The sequence below is a fragment of the Dermacentor silvarum genome, chromosome 2 (genome assembly GCF_013339745.2).
Source record: "Dermacentor silvarum isolate Dsil-2018 chromosome 2, BIME_Dsil_1.4, whole genome shotgun sequence".
NCBI lineage: Eukaryota > Metazoa > Arthropoda > Arachnida > Ixodida > Ixodidae > Dermacentor > Dermacentor silvarum.
This window is the reverse complement of record NC_051155.1, coordinates 175929059-175950178: the sequence shown is the minus strand read 5'-3', so window position 1 is coordinate 175950178 and position 21120 is coordinate 175929059. Positions and strand designations below refer to the sequence as shown.

The following is a 21120-nucleotide window of genomic DNA, read 5'->3' as shown; positions in this document are numbered from 1 at the left end:
ATATAAAGCGCAGTGGGCTCTTCCTCTAAAGCATTGCTCGCTTGATCGTCCGTGGTGACGGGCAGTGGGAGCAGCCAAGAAAGATTAGGCCAGGACGCCGTTTAGGGAGATCAAAGACGGCCAATATTATGCTCTGCGTAAATAGTGCTTTCCTTTCCTTTTTTTTTAAAGCGAAGCTTTGTACCTCTACCAGCCAAGGGTTCTGTCGTGTCCGTCGTTGTAATCAAAAAACGATCCCGACGAACCGCTAACAATTGCAGGTATAGCAGTATAGCTTACTTGAATTCAGGCATTCAGCGTACAACTAAGCACTCGTTTTCGCAAGAAAAACCACAAAAACAAGCTTCAAAGTGATGAGCCAACATGATGTATGATAAGGGCTGCGGGCAAACAACGGAAACAGGCTCGGCGCGGTCCGTAAGATTAGATTGCAGCTGTTGCAAAGCTTATGCAGCTGCTTGAAGGAGGGTTGACGTCATTCGAAACCCTTCCAGCCTAGTAACTGCTTCGGTTCATTTTCTAGACTACCCCACTATGGGGTAGTCTAGTAGTACATGTATATCACACCGATCATAAAGCAGTAGTGAACATTGTTGTGAAGTAAATATTAATAAAGGCCGTGGTTAAAGTTACGTTGTAGTGTGTGAAATATCAAGTGTGCCGCAGTCACCGTGAAGGTGGCGTAAAAAACTTCGCTTTCCAACCACCTTCACAGGGTGGATTGGCGGGCAATTTTTTTATTGCGATAGCAATTATATGGACACTCCAAAGCAGATTTCTGCCGTCGGCGTCGCCGTCGCCGTCGCCGTCGCCGTCGCCGTGAGTTTCCGTATGACGTCAATAGAGATGAAATAGTCGCCGCGCGCCGCCGAACGCTGTATGTGCGAGTGAAAGAGGCGCGAGGGACGCGCGCTTTCACGGGGAGTGAACGAACGGCGGAGAACAAACGCGCGTTCTGTGCCGTGCTCCTTTAAGGGCTGCAGAAGTAGGCGTCTCTTTCCTCCTTTACAATCACCATATATGTAGAGCAAACACGCCTCCTTCTGACGCACTAAAGGCCGTAGGGGGGGAGGGGGAGGAAAGGGAGGCGACGTGTAGCTGCGGCACCAGGTGCCTATTTATATCAGAGGCTCCGGCAACAGTCACCAACGCCGCACGCATTTTGTGCGAACGCGGGCAAAACGCCGACGGCGTCGACAACAGTTCTGCGTGTTGCCGGTGCTGCTGCATGTCCAAATTTATACAGCTGATAAAGCTACTATCATTACTCCGTATAGCTCTCTACAAATTTGCTATCGCAATTGATGCTTCGCCTTTCAGGTGGAACTGCGACAATTTTTTTTGTTTGTTTGCGCCAGGATCTGAGACTTTGTAACGGGCAGTTATGTCTCGTAAGTTAGAAAGAGAACGGCCACAGCATGTAATGAAAACTGGAAATGGTCTGACGTGGATACTCTGAACTGGCTTGGTTTTCAATGGTGTTCGGTCTGGTTTTATTAGCATTTTAGCAAGTGAAATACCTGAGCACGACGGTGTTGGTATAGTAGAAATGCTGGAATAGGGGTTTGTGTTTCAGTTTCCTGATAGCAGAATTACGTTTTCTCGTACATTCAAATTACAATCCGAGGCCACCATGTTTGTAGGTTGTGGTTAACTTGCACTTTACCATTTTTCTGACGGATTTCACTGTGAAATTCAATTTTTGTTCACCAAAACCTTGCACCACGTGGAGGGCCTGCGCGGTCGGGGTGGTTGGGGATGATTTTCTCCGCCACGGACGCCTACATCCACGCCGGCGCCGATGCCGAATTTTCTGCCACACGGGGCCCTTAACGCTATCGCATTAAAACGCATTAGGCAGGCGAAGTCCTTTCCGCGTCCTACCTACCTCTTCCTCCTCTTATCTTACCTATCTCTACTTCCTCCCTCTCCCCTTCCCCCTGACGCTGAGCCGTGATCCCTTCTGGGCAGCAGAAAATAGCATCTTTATTTCCTCTCTCTGAACCACTATATAACGCATACAGGATGTTTCAGCGAACACTTTCACAAATTCTTAAAGGTTGTCTGTGGCAGATAGCACAATTCTAGTTCATGAGCTGGTCTTCCCGAAGAGGCGGACATTACTTGCACAGGAAATTGAAATGCATAATCGAATAATTAACAAAAATTCAATAATTAAGTTTTTAACTAATTACCTGATGGCCCATATTGCAATTTACAAAATGTAGCCGTGGAGTTCGCAAGGACGATCCACTTGGAACGAATTCTCGGGATGACACCAGTTTCGATATATTAATTCCCGAACTTTGCGGGAAAATGCATTGGCGTTCCAGTTAGTTTCTTAAGAAAACGTCACTATATGCATTGAAGCGCAAAATTAACTAGCCAACTAAAATTAACAGAGGCGAAGCGGACCAATCGGAGAAGCCGGCATCACCCTCTTCATGCGGTTATCTATTTTCACTGTGCTGGCTCGGCCCCATCGAAACCCTCTCCACTAGAGCGTGCTCCTGGCCTCTTGTCAGCCAATTAGATAAGAAAAGCCGCTGAGTGTAGACAATGTTATTGGTTTTGAAAGCGAACAAAGGTGACCTCCTATAAACGAGGAGAGTGTTTGATTGGGTTGTTCAGACAACGCTGTGGGTCACCGCCCGATGCTTGCGTCGGTGGTTACGTAAATTTGACGTCAGGAGTTTGGAATCAAAACAGTTTGGAATCATTTTACGTTATAGCGCCCCAGGTAAAAGCAAAATTTGCGTGAATCACGCACACAATATTACTCAGCCACGTAATGGTCTACCGCACATACGTGTAGATGCAACTGAAGGTTCGCAGTCACAGCCTTATGCTTCTGTACGTGCTGTGGGTTGCATGCCCGTTACATCTAAGCCGGCGCAAATAAGCGATTCGGCAAGCATTGCACGCCCTCGCAAGACGACTACGCCCACAACGTTCCCTGAAGTCGCACTGGTACTCAGCCGTTGCGGACAGCGTCTTTATTATTCATGCGTGTTAGCTAAATTGAAGATGCTCTATGTTTGTAATGTTGCAACGCTATTAAAATAAATATGATGATTATCATCACTATGATAAACAAATTAAATGTAATTAGCTGTTGGCATACGTTGCGCGTATGGTCACACATTTCGTGTGCAATAACGTAAACAAAATTAACACGGGGATGGGTAACATTGTCTCCGTTTTCAGGCTAGATCAATGCGTCTAAACTAGAGCGTAATCAAAGTGCAACTGATTGATACTGCTAACCCGGGTGATACGATAGGTATTTCAACGCTGCCATACCATCTTTATGGCATATACGTCAAGGTTGCGGAAAGCAGAATGCTTTGACGCTGGTCTCAGCCGTGATGTCAGCCCAGTGTTGTTATATTAAGAACGCTGGTGCAATGTTTTAAAAGCATCGATACTGTGGGAAAGACTGTAATCATTCTCAAACGCCTTCATTATATCTCTGTGGGCAGATTATTTTTCTACGCTCGTTTCTTTCCCCATCTGTTCTACAATGTCTTTCAATGCAGAATAGCCAACCGGGTGGTTATTCTAGTTAACCTCCCTACCTTTCGTCTCTTATTTCTCTCCATATATATGTACCTCGTATTTTCTCAACTGTACTCGTTGTCAAAACAAGTACATGTGGTGATTAGTAACACAAGTGCGTGACCAGACAGATGGGTAGGCATACTGCGACACTATTGCATGAAACCATTGGCGGGGCAAAGCAAATACTTGACTTCTTTTTTTTTCTTTTTTTTCCTTCATAACCACGATATCTCATTGACTCATGCGACACACCCCAGATCCTGTGGACTTAAATTGAATATACAGTGCGCCTCTTACCAGATCTCCGAAGACTTTGCCTTCCTCGCCATATATCGGTGGTCAAAATCTTGCTTCCACGGCAGCCTCGCTGGTGAATACGCGGAGCGTGATGCATAATGCCAGAGGTTGCGGCTTATCCAGCTTGCGGGACTGAGAAATGTATGAGCAAGTGACTAGAGTAACAAAAAAATAATTTTCTCAGAGTTTCGAACACGGCCATATTTGCCTGAGTTACGACTACACAAGAAAAAAAAAACACCTATACTGTTTCTTTGAGCTTCTGCGCTGCTTTTTTTTTCTGTTTTCGATCCTCCCACTCGGCACGCCATCGGCGCGGTCGCTAGCACAGGTAGGCAACACGCCAAGCGTGGGTCGCAGCCTAAAAGAAAGACCGCATCAATGATTTGTGTCAGAGCATCGGACTTCTGCCGTTGGCGCTGGGAAACAGTCACGAATGAACTCAAGCTTTCTTTTTTACCTAAGGAACCAGGCATCTCAGTAAGCCACTCGACGGTAAGACGCTTAAACAAAGATGAGTAGGCCTGGAGAAGACGGTTTCTCTATTAGAGCCCGCAGGAATTTTCTATTTTTCGCTCAGCGCTACGGGGAAACGGCTAATGATGTATACCCTCTTGTCCTCGGCGGGGCATCTCAGACGAGTTCATTCTCTCGCTTCCCTCGAAAATCAATGTAAACAACGTCACGTTGAGTACGCTGGGGAAGAAAGTCCCATAGATGTAAGAAGATACACTCTTCAAAGAGGCGCTTTGGTCAGAGACTTTCTCAGCAGTTCGTTGTATATTCGTTCTTCTTCGTCTACCAACGCCTTCTTGCGCAGTAAGCAGAACCCCGTGGTCCTCGAGAGCCTGCGTCAACACAGCGGCGCAAGAGAGCTGACGAAACGCTTTTGTACGTAGGCGCATCTAATTTTGGCCACGTTAAGAGAGAAAATTTCGCAGCAAACTGAGCACGCGGTGGGGCATGTCTTTGTCAGCGTATACGGAGACTGCGCGTTTTGTCCCCGCCTTGAATTTTCGAAACGCACTCGATGCTTTACGACACAACCATATAAGTTCTTTGCCTCAAGAGCGTAAAAGCGCCCTCGAGCGCTCGAGGGATAATTTTGTTGCTTCGGAAAGCTTTCCTCTTGCGGTGTTGTCTGTCAATGTCAAAGCAGAAGCAGTTTCTTATTGTTGTCCTGCAGTTTTCAGGAGTTCTTCAGCTTGCACTGGAATTCTTTGTAACACTGGAGTTATCCAGGCTAATGCCATCGTGGAGTTGGCGATAGAGGGGAGCTCGGTTTATATCGTTGCAGCCGAATAGGCACATGCAAGACACTGAGGAAAATGGAAGAGAAGCAAGGCGTTGAAGGGATGACTCGACTCGGGACAAAGAACTACGGCCACAGGGTCTCACGTTAAAGAGTCCGAAACCTCTTGCTGGACGCGTCCTCTACAATAAGTAGATGTATCTAAACGTGTCGGTGATTAGAATACTTACAACTGCTATTTGTAGTCATTGAGTTAACAAAGTGAAACAGTCACTGGCGTCTGGGTATATGTCCGTCGCTAGAACAGTATTTCGCCAACACGATAAGACAAAACGTCGCCAAGCTCATTAACCTGCAGTTTGCTTGAACACTGAAACTCCGCAACTCCGCACTTGAACTGTATCTGGAAAATCAGTTCGGCGGAAGCCCGCAAGGACTAATTCGGCCTCACTCGGCCATCTGCTAGCCTCTTAGCTGTTTAGCTCAGACGGTAGAACGGCCGAACGATCACCGAGAAGAAGCGTTGGTCCGGGGTTCAGTTCTCGGAGCAGTATGAAGTTTGCTTGAAATGCGAAGGTTCCTTTTCTGAAAAATCTGTACGGGTTTTCTGTGTAGCTTTGTGCTGTAATCGGGTGGACGACAATTCCTTCATTTCTTGAAGAGGACCTATAAGCCAACTTTATGATGTTCGTTTAGCAGCACCCGTTGCCAGACTACTCGATTCGTGGTCATGATAATGATCGAGCTCCTTTTAAGAAGAAATGACACCCAAAACAAGCTCGTGGCACATTAAGCCAGAGGACAATTGCATGCTTCAAAGTATAGACACTTTGTGCCACTATGCGACAGGTCTTGCGGGTTGCCTTTCTACCACTTAAGGGCTTCTTTATCTCTTGCCCCGGGCACATAGTATATGCTAACACTTACGCTTAGCATTGCCAAGAGGCAATCCTGCCGACTGTCGAAACTCCCCATGCTATCGCGTTTACGGTGCAGCATCGTGGAGTCAACTGGCCAGAAAAGTATACTGAAGTATTTGAATTTGATATCCATGCGCCAGACGTGAAGCGAAGGACGGCCGTACGATGCATAGGCACCGTGAGAAGCTTGCTCAGTCTTCCGAGAAGCGAGACCGGGTATGAATTTGCGCCGGGCTCCGTCGACAAGTCGCAGTGGGAATCTGAGCGGCGTTGCGAAGGCCCTGTACGTTCTGGCGCTAACGGCAGTCGTAAAGTTCGGCTGCAGCCGGTTCGTAAACTTTATTGCTTCGAGGTTGGGCCAGCGCAGCACGCAACGCCGCGGAAATCGGTGACCGGCAATGTCGGCATACCCGGCGTGAGCCGATTCTCTGTTCCGCTTATGGGCTTACAGTGAAGTTCCCTCTAGCATATTTGCATATCTCCCCTGAGATATGGAAAAGAAAGCGATTCCAGATGCCATTCACAGAAGCTAAGGGCCGGCTCAAGTGGCCTACGTCTGCGGTAGATTGTTGTAGCTCTTGATTCTGTCGATGACGTTGCAGAATATGAGCTTTCACAGTAGTGTGAACCGTGAACAAAACCCGCCGTGGTTGCTCAGTGGCTATGGCGCTGGGCTGCTGAGCACGAGGTCGCGGAATCGAATCCCGGCCACGGCGGCCGCATTTCGATGGGGGCGAAATGCGAAAACACCCATGTACTTAGATTTAGGTGCTGGTTAAAGAACTCCAGGTGGTCCAAATTTCCGGAGTCCCCCACTACTGCGTGCCTCATAATCATAACTGGTTTGGGCACGTAAAACCCCATGAGATACGAACCATGAACAAACCCCCTTGGTGACTTTTGTTCTTCTTAGTGGCGATGTCATTACGCTGCTAAGCACAAGGTCGCGGGATCAAATTCCGGCCGCGGCGGCAGCATTTCGATGGTAGCGATATGAAAAAACGCCCGTGCATTGGGTGGCACATTAAGGAAGCCCAGAGGGTCAAAATTAATCTGGCGTCCCCCACTACGGCATGCGTCATAATCAGATCTTGGATTTGGCACGTGAAAATACAGAATTTAATTTATTTTAACCATGAACACCAGACACTTCAACGAATGATGCCTAAGTTAGGCGAATGTCCACGCACTTCTAAACGACTTTTTCTTTTTTCCTTTTCACGATTGTTTTCTGTAATTTGCCGGTAATGTTCAGGTTATCGTCCATAACAGGCACGTCGCTTCATGTCAGCGTATCTGCAAAAGTACGCTAATAATAGATGAAATGCATGCAGCTTTTACGATAAACAATATAAATATTATTTTTGAAGATTCCGGAGTTTCTACAATAAAGAAGTAAGAACCTTGTGAAACTAGTGTGAAACTTGTGAAACCTTCGCAGAACCGAAGAATATTACCCCTGATTGGGTGCAATGAGCCTGCACCAAGGTATATGTAAACTGGTAGCGAAGCCTCCGAAGAAGCCCACATGTCAAGAAAATGGTGTCTGGTTGCAACCGTCGCCATCTATGTATCGCGGGAGACAAGTAACACCAAGCAAAAAGCAAAAAAATAAAAAATGACGTAACAACTGCAAATTGCAGTGACGTCAAGGTCTTATGCTACTTGGCGCGAATGTTCGAATTTCTTTAGCGTCCGGCATTTCTACCACTACGCCAGCAGTTATTTTTCTTTTGAGGCTAAGGCAAGCTTGTGACTCGCCTCAGCTGAAGCGCTAGCTATATTGGAGTGGCGTATGTCTTAATGTGAACATAATTAGGCTGCTATAGATGGCATTTGCTCCAGTAGGTTCCTTAGGAAGGTGAGCGAATAGTATAGAAATAAATGACAGAGCCACAGAGGTTTCAAAAGCAACTTCACTTTTATTCGTCTAGAAAAATGGAACCAATATAATTGAGCAAAACAAAACACATGTTTCAATGAATGAAAAGCACTCTGGCCAGCACACAGTCGTAACGTATAGCAACATACGCGAAACCTTTTCCCAGAATCATTCGCAATTCCACGCGACACCATGTATTTATATCCAACAGTTATCAGACAACATTGCCCCACGTTATCATTTAGAGAACCTTCGACTTACTAATTTTCTTGGCCGTCAGGACTCTGGGAGCCATTGTTACGGAGAGTGGACGAGCATAGCGCGACGTTTCTTCGTGGAGCATCCTGCATTTATTTTCACGACGAGACGCATCGCCTCGGATGCCGCAGCCGTGAGCTTGCACGGCAACAAAAATCCTGCACTTACATCTTTCGCCAATAAATGCCGTGCGCTAGGTCATGCAAAATTTGAAGTGAAGCGCAGGCCACACTTTGAACAAACACGCAAAGAAATTTAAAAAAAAAAGCTGAAAACTCGGACGGAACCACCGCGTTGAAGTGCGCAACGCCATTCCACAATAATAGCTGGCTTGCACAGTCTTGCCAAGTCTTGCGCCAGAATCACTGGTTGGTAACAGTCACCAAGAACGAATAAATTGTGAAATAGAAAAAAATGTACATTTGTTGTTTTAGTACAGCAAAAATATTTAATTTTCGAAAAAAAATTTTTTACATAGGTTTTCTAGTTTCAGCGTTTGTCCCCCACCACACCTAGTTGCGCTTCAATCGTGCACCATTACCTGATATCTCTGGCAATAGGTATTGACACACTTTTCGTTCCAAGCTTCGCAACCTATTTTGATGGACCTTGCCTACACTGCAGTGAACCTGCAAAAGTAATCAACTCCGCTCTGCTAAAATCTACAGCAGATCAAGCTATTGTGGACGCAGGCTGAGGTGAGGAAAACTGCAAAGCGAACAGCCTCCAGATACGGTACGCTAGCTTGTGAACGAAGGCAGGCGAGGCTGCCCCTCGAATTTTTTGCGAAGCGTCAAGTACACACCCTACGTCGACCTTGAAGTTATCTTTGAGGCAAGCGAAGCTCTGACGCACAATGACGAAATATTAAATTACGACAACGAATCACTACAAAAAACTTTTTTTTTCATCCTGCCGTCATAGGCTGCTGGTATAGCACTGCTGCTTAGGTTAGAGAGCCTAACATCTCCTAACCTTCGAGATGAGAAAACCTTCACCATCTATACTTTAGCTTCGCCGTATACCTCAATAAATGCACTCTGCTGGATATTTGCAACTGAGCACATTTCGGCATCAGTATGAACAAGTAAGCTAATACTTAAGAAATAAAGACCGCTCTTTTTTATCGCGCAGGATCCGGAAACAATGTGGAAGCCTTCCTAGTGCGTGCGGCGTGCGTGTGTGCGTGTGTGCGTGCGTCTGTGTGTGCGTGCGTGCGTGCGTGCGTGCGTGCGTGTGTGTGTGTGTGTGTGTGTGTGTGTGTGTGTGTGTGTGTGTGTGTGTGTGTGTGTGTGTGTGTGTGCGTGGTGCGTGCTGTGTGTGTGTGTGTGCGTGCGTGCGTGCGTGCGTGCGTGCGTGCGTGCGTGCGTGCGTGCGTGCGTGCGTGCGTGCGTGCGTGCGTGCGTGCGTGCGTGCGTGTTTCATTTCACTAGCTTAGTACTAGATTTGCCAAACGTGCGACGTAGTCCTTTTTTCTTTTAATGCTTACAATATTTCTGTATTATTTTACTATTAAGTTCGGAAGAGCGTCTGTCGCCATTAATGGGTCGCCATTTTGCAAATAAAAGAACAGAGAGTAATAAATGTCTTTCAGAAAGATTCGATCTTTCGACCGGCATTTGCAGACAAAATTGTTTTAATAGGTTTTCTTTCAAAAATCATTGCTGTGCCAAAAACACGATGTCAAAGCGTTGAGCTGTAGCTCTCTAGACGCAGCGCTTCGGCGATGATTGTTACAGAGTAGTCTTTTATCCCCTACTGCCAAAATGATTATTTTCTGTTGAAAAAAAGAACTTGCTTTATAGTCCAAGCCAGAAATACTCAAACAAATGTCTATTTTTCAAAGGAACTCATGGTTGTGATTTTACGAGCAGAAATTGTCGCCCATCATATATGGTACACCAGAGTTACGAGTATACTTTATGAACATAAACAAAGAAATTTGACTTGTTGAAAACCTGCAGACAATATCACAACCAACTAGAAAAGCTTGAAATTTTACTGTAAACAGATGGAGTGTGCTTCTCACCGCTCTAGCTACAATACAAGTTTCATAAAGCTCTAATGATATACATGGTTGAATAAATGATAGCTTCAAAATATATAGGCCGAATTCGTCAGCGCGCTCTCTTTTATCTAAATGTTTGCTTCACGCTAGTCTTTTGGAGCTGGACGCAATAAATATATTGTCTTCTTCCTCTTCCTCCTAAAGTTATTTGTTGCTGCTGTTGTCATTGTTTCTTGAAACACGCCTAGCAATTCTGTTATCACTAAAATTGTTGAAATGTTCATTTTCTGTCATATTTATCAAAACTATAACCAATATAGGCCGTGAAAGCTGGTTATTTTGCAACCAAATTGGTTTTCTCACACAATTTCTCACTGTATCATATAAGCACATTACAGCAAATAATACCTGCCTCACAGTACCGCTAGAATGTATTTCTTGTTGAAAATGTTACGGTAGGATCGCAAAGAGCGGCCAAACTCTCTGGTATTCTTTGTGCATTGCTTTCAGGGATAATAATTGTGAATCTAACGTGTTTGCTTACGAAATGTTCGCGCATTGTGTGATATCCTGCCGCCGTAATTCCTAAAGCAAAAAATAGTTCATAAAGTGCTTTAAACGTTACAGCCCTTACGTATTTAATCGCTAGACATGACACAGATTCCGTGTGCGCACGAAAAATGTTCTTTCCTTTTGATGCGTTTTAATTTCAATGAGTTGTACTGCGTATCCATATAATTTACCATCCGGTAAGAGGTTTCAACGTTATTTAAAAATAAACTGCAGCATTTCCAACGTGTGCGCGGGATCTAGAGCGAACGATCCACGCGTCTCTGTTTCCATGGGTGTATGTTTCGCCGCATAGCAAGTTCGCGTTGCGGCGAAAAACCGCGCGGAAGACGCCGGCGCTGAGCGTCAAAGCGGCTTCCACATGGAAGTTAGCTTGAGCTCGGGCGAAATGGCCCAGCGAAGAGCCTGCGTTCAATCACATCTGACATTTATCGGACTCCATCGTGCAGACATCACAGCGCGATGGGACTAAAATGCGTATCGATTCGCTGCAATGCGTTCGCTAAGCAATGCTTAAAGTCTGACGAGACTAATTGGACGCATCACTTGAACATTGCGCAGGGAGCAGCTTTAATGGAACTTGAAAAACGTGTCCGCAATGGGGAATCGCGCTTAGATTGTTGAGCACCTCACCTATAAGCTTCCCAATCCAGTATTCCTACAAGTAACGCCATCAGATAATTCCATAAGCATCCGATTTTTATTGCTTAATCCAAGCGCAATTAACAGCATACCTCAAACAGGAGATTGTGAGGGAAGGATAACGCATGCATGCAGAGAGGGTGCTACCACGATGGATTCACTCAATGCGCCAGTCCGCAGTCAGGAAGATATTATAATGACTCCTATATCAATTATCACCGATAAATGGCAGTCCCACGCGCGTCTTAACAAATGTGTGCTGGTGCATTTGTATTCGGCTGCACTTTTCTTTACGTTGGCACCTGTTAGTCTTTCTAATAGGTCACTGGGTACATAGTCAGTATGTACTGGCTGGATTACATGACTGGCCCGTCTCCCCTTCTTTGTTTTATCTATAAATTTCAATCTGAACTTCACATTTCTTTTCTCTATTAAGCAGCCGTCTTCGTCTCTTAAGCCTGTCATCTTCCGCTCCGTTGCTCGTACCGTGATGCTTGGAGCCTGCTTTATTTTCTTTATTATACGCGAAGCTCCGTCGGCGCAACCGCCTAGCCCACTGCTTCCCTCTTACCTTTGTGCGAACAAGTTTCACTACACAAGTGCGCAGTTATTCAAGTGGTCGATGATTTCGTTCGCTTGCGTTGCTTATGATGTTCCGCTGCATAAACCTTTGATGGCCTAGTCTAAGTCAAATTTGGTTTTCATGAGATGTAAGGACACTTTCGCCGGATAATAAAGCAGGCACAAGTCGCCTTCGTTTGGAAGCGCGCCGCACGGCAACTGAAAGAATTATTTACGCTTTAAAGCACTCAATCTTCCTGAGCAAAAGAAATCTCCAAAATACGCTTTGCCTCCATTATAGTATACCTAAGGGCCATCTTGTGTGCTGCCATATTATTATTAATAATATTAACAGCGAAGCTGCTTATGCCGGTGGTTGCGCCGTTAGGTGTACGCCGAAAACCCCCCGCCTGGCGATGATTTCACAGGCGTCGCCTAGCAACGCCTCGCACCAGCTGCGCCGAGTCTCGCAACAGCTGCAGGAGCCGAGCCATGACGTCATCGCACGCGCCGCATCGCTTCGCCTTAGCTCCGCCTAGCCATGACGTCACCACACCGTTCGGATTGGTTGCCACCGGGACGTCAGGGTCTCGCGGTGCATATATAGCTCCGCGTCGCCGCCGCGTCGACATCGCTGCGGAGAGGAATGGGGCGGCCGAAGAAGATCGTCACTTCCGAGGAAGCGGAAGCACGGCGCGAAAGGCAGCACGCCGCTACTCGAGAGCGGTGAGACGACTTCGGGCCGATCCAGAGTATCGCGCCGGCGAAGCGGCGACTAAACGACAGTGAATGGCGGAAGATCCAGAGTTTCGAGCGCGCGATAGGGAGAAAACCCGTTTGATCAACCAGAAGCGTCGCCAAAACGATCCGGGCCTGCGAGTCCTGGATAATTTCCAGCGGCAAGTGCGCAAAGCCACGGGAGGTGCCGACGGACGGTTTGCCCGCGAGTTTCTGAACAGTGAGTTTGGACACAGTTGCAGAGTGTGCGATAGATTGCGGTTCGACGCGAACTTGTCTATGCTTAGCTGCGTGCGCGACTGCGAAAAGCGAGAGACTGCGGTGCAGATTGTACGAGAAGCGTTTCCCGACGAAGCTAGGTGGCGCCGCCAGCTTCGTTGTTTGCCCAGTCTTCGCGCCACTAATGCCAAACTGCCCCAAATTTTATTATTATTATTATTATTATTATTATTATTATTATTATTATTATTATTATTATTATTATTATTATTATTATTATTATTATTATTATTATTATTATTATTATTATTATATTGCTGTTGTCGTTGTTGTTCGATATTGCTGATTATTTTACAGGCGCACGCGCCTGCTTCCATTACTCGAGTCTTTCAGACAGTTGCCTGCAATTTTCGAAACACAGGCAGTGAATACCACTTTCCTTTTCTGCATATTTCGGAGCCTTCAATTTTCGTCTTCGCCAGCACATCGCTGAGAATTTTTCATCGCTTGCAACTCAGACAATACAGATTCATTCTTGAGTTCATGTCCCTGAGCAACACCCGAGCATCAAACAAAAAATAATAAATTGCATCGCTGAAAATCTAGTTCCAGTAATCAATACCGGCTACAAGAAAAATCTGTTGAGTGGTCAAGCACATATCTCGGCGTGGACGTGATCGCGTGGCGTGTAAGAAAAAGGAAAGATACGAAATCTGCCAACGCACGCATAGCATATGTCACCGCCAGTCCGGCCTCGGCAACGAAAACGCACTACTGCACTTCACCGCACATTTTTGAAGCACGCTCTCTTTCACCCTTTGTTTGCTCCCGGTAACGCAGACTTCCCGTGACCAGCTGCGACGTCTGTGGCTGAACGCTATGTTTCTGATAAACCTAAAGTTATTGTTACGAAGAAGCTCTGCGTACCACGGCCACTGTGGTGAAAGGAATAGGAGAAAAAAATTTCGCACGACCTCCCGTCATCCACTGCGTGAGCCGAGTATTTATAAAGGCTCAAGATACTGGCTGCCTCGCGTGCAAGGGCGCGCCAGCAGAGTAATATTGAAAACTCACTTTTAGCACGAGGAGCCCTAAACATTGTGCTGCTTCCTGCAAAGAAACTTCCTAAGGCTAAAACTAAAACAAGGACACAAAATACCGTTAAGCAGCAGCGATTCTGGTAATGGAAGCCTAGCGGGTGACAGTCTAATATAAGATTTTGAAGATTCGAGGAATTTTTTTAATTTTTACTTCTTTGTCAGCAATATTGAATGCGTGGACGCAGTTGCAGAGTGTGCAGCCCACATTTTTCGTCCGCGACGGACAATCCGAGCGAAAATCGTCGTGATGACAGAATGGCCACCACCGGCTGCTGCCGGTCTTTCACTGGACCGGCTTCTTAAATGGCTGCATATAGAGTGGGCTTGAATTGAAAGAGAAATTCTGACTCTTTTGCGCATGGTCAGTAGAACCATAAACATAGAATGATGGCTCCCACTATAGGCGTCCCCCCCCCCCCCACCCCCTGAAGATGGTGATATAAAGGCCGCCATTGTTTCATATCATCACTACAGAAAGCATGCGTTGCTTGAGGCATCCAGAGTTTCACTAATGGCATAACTAAAAATGTCCGTAAGCAAGTACCACAGTAGTGCCCAGGTTAATACCGGTTGTACCCAGCAGCTTGGCATCGTGCGCATTCAACGGTCCGCAGGCGAAAGTCTTGGCAGACATATTACTTGAAACGAATGCCGTCAACTTTCAGTCACGACGAGCGTGTAACGCTCTCTACACGAAGTCTGCCCGTATAGTCGGGATCAGAGTTGCGGTGAGGCGCCCTTCATTCAATTCCCACTCCATTCCGGAAAGTGGAGATTCCCGTTACTTCACCCCTTTTAACTCCTCGGAATGGTGAGAGTTGGACCTTTCTCACGCCTGGAGTTAGAATGGATTTCACTCCTGGTTCACTCCCGATTTTCACTCCTGTTGCAAATTGGAATAAAGGTGCCTGAGTTGCTCCGTTTAAGCAGGCATATGTGACACTGAAGATTACTTTTATTCTCTTTTTTTTTGCATCTCCCTTTTGACTATGCGTGTAGCGATGTTTTTGAATGGCAATACGCAACGCAGATAGCGCCTCGTTTTTTAGTAGTTATTATTTTTGTTTATCTGCGCGTCAACGAGGGCTCAATGCGCAGCAGCAGTGCACGTTTACATTTCGTGCCCGTTCATCGCACTTTCTATGTCAGTGTCCGTGATGTGTTCCTGTAATGGTTTTATATTTGTTTATAAGCGATGGCGCAACCTATGACTGCGAGTTGTCGCAGTGTTTGCGAGTCCACACGAAATAAACGAACCCAGGAGTCATTCGGACGAGTTTCAACGGACCCCAGGAAGCCTGCTGCTGATTGATATTGTCGCATCGATAACGAAGCTGAGGAAATTCAGTGCACTTCCATTTTCCCTAGCGTATTAAAAAATCACAGCAAAAAAATTACGTAGCTTGCACTGGAGGCGCAATGCTAAAGAGACAACGGGGCTGATGGGCACCCAGCTATAGTCCTGACTTTTGGGCTAGCTAAGCACTACCAAGTCATCCCCGGCATTTTCCGGAGTTTATTGATTATTGATCGATTATCCATTAGCTATTGATTGCCTATCGCAAGGTATTGGCCATATATTTGGGTTAGGCTAAGCACTAGCTACCAAGTCATCTTCAGCATTTTCCCGAATTTATAGATTATTGATGGATTATCGATTATCTATTGATTGGCTATCGATTGGATATAGATGACTGACAAAGCTTAAGTAGCCCAACCATGCTTAGCTAGACTTTCGCTAGTTCACAAGGGTATGTGCCATTGCGCTTGGACCCTTTCGGCACTGCCGCCAGGACCGGCCCACATTTTTCGTCCGCGACGGAAGGACAAAAAATGCCGGCTTAATGAGCTCGGCTGTTAAAATATTCTGATGCTCAAATACACACATTTTTAGCATTCGCCAGGCATACCCAGGCCGAGATCGTTCCCTTCCACCGAACGTTAGGCCTAGCGTATACTCGAGTCCGTCTACACGCTGTCGGCCCGTCTGGGCTCAGCAACAATTACAAATCTAACGAAGGAAAATCACTTTATAGTTCAGCTTTGCATCACTGTTATTTAAAAAATCTGTTTTTTTTTTTCGTTTCTACAGTGTCAGCACAAGAAGCGATGAGCTCCGATGTGACGCGTTATAAACATACGTATATGTGCTGTCACCGAAGGCTGCCAGCCGCACTAATCGACGCGTCTCTGACGGATATATATGTGACTATACAGGCGTGTCGATTGAAACACATTGTTGAAATCAGAAAATGTTTCATTTCCTTTGCGCGTAGAACAAGAAACGGATATCAAAATCGGCAGCAACAGCCGTTCCGACTCGGCGGTTCACTTAAGACCTTTTCGAAGTTAAAATACCAATCCAAAATGAAAATCAGCGTTGTGACATCTCGAAGGCATACTATTCAATACGGAAAACAACTTTTTTTTTCTTTCTGATAGAGGCGTAAAATTTAGTTGTGGGGCGAAAGAGCATCTACCATGTCTGTGCCCGACAGGTAAGCATTAACTGAAACTGCGCCTGAGTGTTGACAAGGTAAATTATTCACAAATCGCCATGTTCCGGCCTGGCGTGGCGGTGAAGTACTGGGACTATGCATGGTCTCTAGGTAAGTGAGAGGGCATTCCTGGTGGTGGCAACTTCTTTTTTTTTTCCTTACAATTCTCTGTGTTGCTTCCTTTATTTTAAAAAATATAAATACGCGGTAGCCAGGCACCGTGTTTCTCCCCACTCTGCAAAGCCTGCGAGGCCCGCGCTGACCTCGATCACATCATCTGGGCATGCCCGAAAGCTACACCCACCAACACTCACCGCACTAACACTACACACATCATAACTATACGGCCGAGCAGTGGGAGACTTTGCTGCTCAGCTTGGACCCAGAAGAGCAGCTCTGGGCCGTCCGGATGGCCGAAGACACTGCCAGAAAGCAAGGGCTGGCCGCCGTCTGAGGAAGGGGAGGCCTGGGGGTTAGTCTCCCAACCCCCGCCGCCCCCAGACCCCATCATGGACAAAATAAAGTTTTATCTCTCTCTCTCTCGCTCTAGAGCTGCTTTTCGCACCAGTACCCAGCGCGCGACACTGGAACCATAATCGGGCATGACAACATATGTGTTGTTTAATGGCTCTTATCTCTACGAAAGTGCGCAATAAAATAATAAGCGCTACCTAAATATCCTGGCTACTAAAATATATGCGCTTTCATAAGCGCATGTTTTTGTTTTTTTTATTAAGCGAATAGCGTTTTAAAAGTGTTCGGCTGTTCGCTTACTTTGACATTCATCGTCGATTAAATTAAATTATGGGGTTTTACGTGCCAAAACCACGATCCGATTAGGATGCGCACCGTAGTGGGGGACTCCGGAATAATTTCGACCACTTGAGGTTCTTTAACGTGCACCTAAATCTAAGTACACGAGTGTTTTCGCATTTCGCCTCCATCGAAATGCGGCCGTCGTGGCCGGGATTCGATCCTGCGACCTCGTGCTCAGCAGTCTAACACATCGTCGATGATTCCGGCGCTTAGTTTTTTTTTTTTTTTGTAAAAGGTTAATTTACTAGTACAGCTCCACTTATTATCTCGTTAATGTCGCTTTAAAGTGGCGCCCTATTCGCCGACGTCTTGTTTTCACGGGTACAGGAAACAATTAAGAGAGGGTAAGGGAATCTCGCGTATACTGATGATATGCAGAGGCACTTCGTGATCACAGTACTTTCTGGAGACGGGACCCTTGAGTATATGGTTACGCCAAACTACTCCCTTTGCCGGTGAGTCCTTTTTTTATAGTAAAAGTAAAACACCAAGTAAGAATACAAACGAAAGGTAACAAAATAAAGTAACGTAAGGCAAGGGAATTGCCGCAATAAAAACTTTACAATGACACCCTTTGCACAGAAGTGTCATGATAACGTTGCATTAGCAGTACGTAATTGCGGATGTCCCAAAAACAAAGAAAAAAGAAAGAAAAAAAAGAAAGCTGTTTAAAGAGGCCTGGCAAGTCGAGTGCCTAAACTTTAAGTTGAGCGAAGTAAAAAGTAATTCAATGGCGTTTTTCGCGGCACTCTGGCCCAAAGCGGAGACAACTAAATAAAAAGAGAGAGAGAGTACTAGGTGAGCATTATGAACCGGCATCTATGGTTGATTTTTCACGTGTGACTAGAATTATATTTTCTGTTTAAGCTATGAAGGACTGAAAAAGAACTACGCCAATTGTTGGACTGTTCGAGTCGGATTTCATTTCAAGCGCCAGGCGCGAAATGCGAGAAGCTGACGGTACCTGATTTTTTTTTTTTACTTGTTCGACTTCTTTAAACGCACGGTGAGCCTGTTATTACAGTTCTTCATTTTTATTGTTCGTTTGCGCTGTCAACTATTTATTTAACGTGGAAATTCCCGTATGATGGATGAATTCATTTACTCTCGAATTCTGTCCCACGCTACGGTTTTTGTCTTGCAAAGCTCTTGAGCCTTCTTGTATATGAGTACTGAGCCCGGCCCTCGTATTACTTCTTTCGCAGGTTATTTGTAAGCGCCGTTAAAAAGGAGGCCACGTTCCTAAGATGAAGAGACATGTCTTGTTTTACGTTGAGTGAAAAATAAAGAAAAAGAAAATAACCTTAAGCCGGACAGATTGCTGTACAGATTATGTATGTCCTAACTGCAAGAAAATGTGGGAGACGGCCAAGAAAGACTTTGGGAAAGGAACGAAAGCGTGCACTCCATACACATACGTGTTATGTGTACGGCAACACAACACCGGACCTCAACAATACTTATGTGTTCGTGTCTGAAATTTAAGCTAAAGGGGCGCTATGCAACGGATTATTCACAGGTATTTGTCTTCAAAAAGCCTGGAAATGTTCAGGGAACGAAGAGTCCTATCGCCAAGAATATTTCGCGGGCACACATACTGGAAGTGTCGTTAGACCCAGGTTGGATTCTTACATTACGCCCACCCTTTTTTTCATGCAGGAAACAACTTAAGCGCTGCGCTGCAAAAAAACGTAATAAAAACATAACTAAATTAAACGTGAAACATACGTTCTCTTACGCTTTCTTTTTTTTTTTTTCAGCAAGAAAAGTGAACCATGCTAGTGCACTAGGATTATACATACAAAAAGCCTTTGCAGAGAGCGTCGTAAGAGGGCGCACAAAGCTAACAGGAAAGCACTCCACATCCAGACATATGTGTACGAAACCAAACCACATTTTGTTCATTAGCTCACTTACAATATTTTACAACCGTTTGCAGCTTTTTTTTTTTTACAATTGCGCTAATTTATCAACACAAATCTTACTGCGTGAAAGCATTGGCCAGAATATTCCCCCTATTTCACTAAATTTTTATTGGTGGCATTTATAGTTCACCCAGGGCAGTGAGTTAAATTCTGTGCCGTTCGCAAAACAGGCGGGTAACGCTCCCCAGCGCTTGCATGCGTAATTTATTGCAAAGGCTGCAATTCCCTGACGCACTTTAAACATTGTCTGCGTATTACTTACAATCTACCCCTTATTTTTACCAAATATAACGAGGTACCTTGTTTAGTTGACCGAGGACACTGTGAAAACCTAATGCAAACCTCGTGTAATACATAAAAACAAAAAAAGCCGGATTTAGTGATTATTTAGAAGGCTCCTAAATAAGCAAGAAATGTTAAGTGCCGCCACGCATTACACATAACATGCCTCCCATTTTCACCAAATCTGTTCTTGCTGTGACGTAGAGTTCTCTCGAACAACTTGGAAACATTGCAGATAACGGCCGGATGACGCATCAGAGCATTTGCTCATCAAATGTTTTGCTAGTCAAATATTTATCTGAAGTTCTTGATCCTTTCCTCATACATCACCCATAAAATGACCCCCATGTCCTTAAATTTCAACGTTGTGGCACGTTGAGTTCTTTCAGAACATTTGCTTAACGACCTACGTGGTTCGTAAAATACGCGCGTAAACCTTTAGAACCCTTGTATAAGTCATTTTATACAGCAACTGTAGTTAACCTACACCCTTCGAACTTTCAGTACATGTCACCCATATTATGTTACCTATTTTCTGCAGATATAGAATTGCTACCATCTTTGGTTCTCCAAGGGTAGCGGGAAATCTTTGTTAGCATTTCATATAACGTCTTTAAACAGGCAGAAAACGAGGGTCGAGTAATTCTCCTTTAACCCCTTATTAACCTACACATTTTAAAGTTTGCCTTCATGTGAACCCTAGCATGTCCCACAGTTCCTCTAAATATATCCTCTCGGTGATTGATCTAGTTTTTCTTTTCTTTGTTTCACACCACCGGGAAAACAGACATATAACGTTTTCGAAAATTCTAGTGCACCGGTCTAAAATACCGCTTATACGTAGTGTCCCTGTGCATCATCCCACGTGCACTCAGTACTCACTCTCTCCCTCTTTTCCTCTTTCTATTCCCCTTTCCCTTGCCCCAAGTGTAGGGTAGCAAACCGGACGCTCGTCTGGTTGACCTCCCTGCCTTTCCTCTCCTTGTTCTCTCTCTTTTTCTAGTCACACTACCACCACACTAAGAAGAATAACACCCTCGAGGGTGAACTGCATGTCGGAACACCATTGTTGCACCCCTACTTTCTCAGAAAATTTTGTAAATGGGTGCGTTCTTGGCAAAACAACCTTAGTGCACCCTTTCAATAATTTAAGGCTACTAAAAGGGTGTTTTGGGCGAAATAATACGCCTTTCCGAATTTAAGAGTGCTCGAGTACTTCTACATTTCAAGCAAGTAAGTTTATTTCCCAGGCGAGTTTATTTCCCAATGGTTTGCGCCAAGTTATTGTGTTAACGGGTCATGTGGTCACAGTAGGGTACGGATGCCCACTTGTCACTTCACGTACATAGCGTCTGCGGGGGTGAAGTAGAAAGACGTCGCTTTTTTATTTTAATTTCTTACCCTGCATTTCGCTTTTTAACACTGGCTCCGTTTAAGTTGCTTCAGCTCGGTGTTGTCTTATAGATATCCTGTCATTGGTCAGCGAATCATAGCACGTCACGTGATCATAGTTCTTCAGGTGCATTTTCTTTCTTCTGTAGCATCCGGGCTGGCGCAATATTATGCGCAGTAAGTCTTACGCTGGTTCATG

At 45.3% G+C, this 21120-nt stretch overlaps 1 protein-coding gene across 5 annotated transcripts in view; it reads left to right on the top strand.

Annotated features, from left to right (window-relative positions):
- LOC119442190 (calcitonin gene-related peptide type 1 receptor) overlaps positions 1-21120 on the top strand; it is a 335667-nt gene that overhangs the window by 245995 nt on the left and 68552 nt on the right. The window lies entirely within an intron of this gene.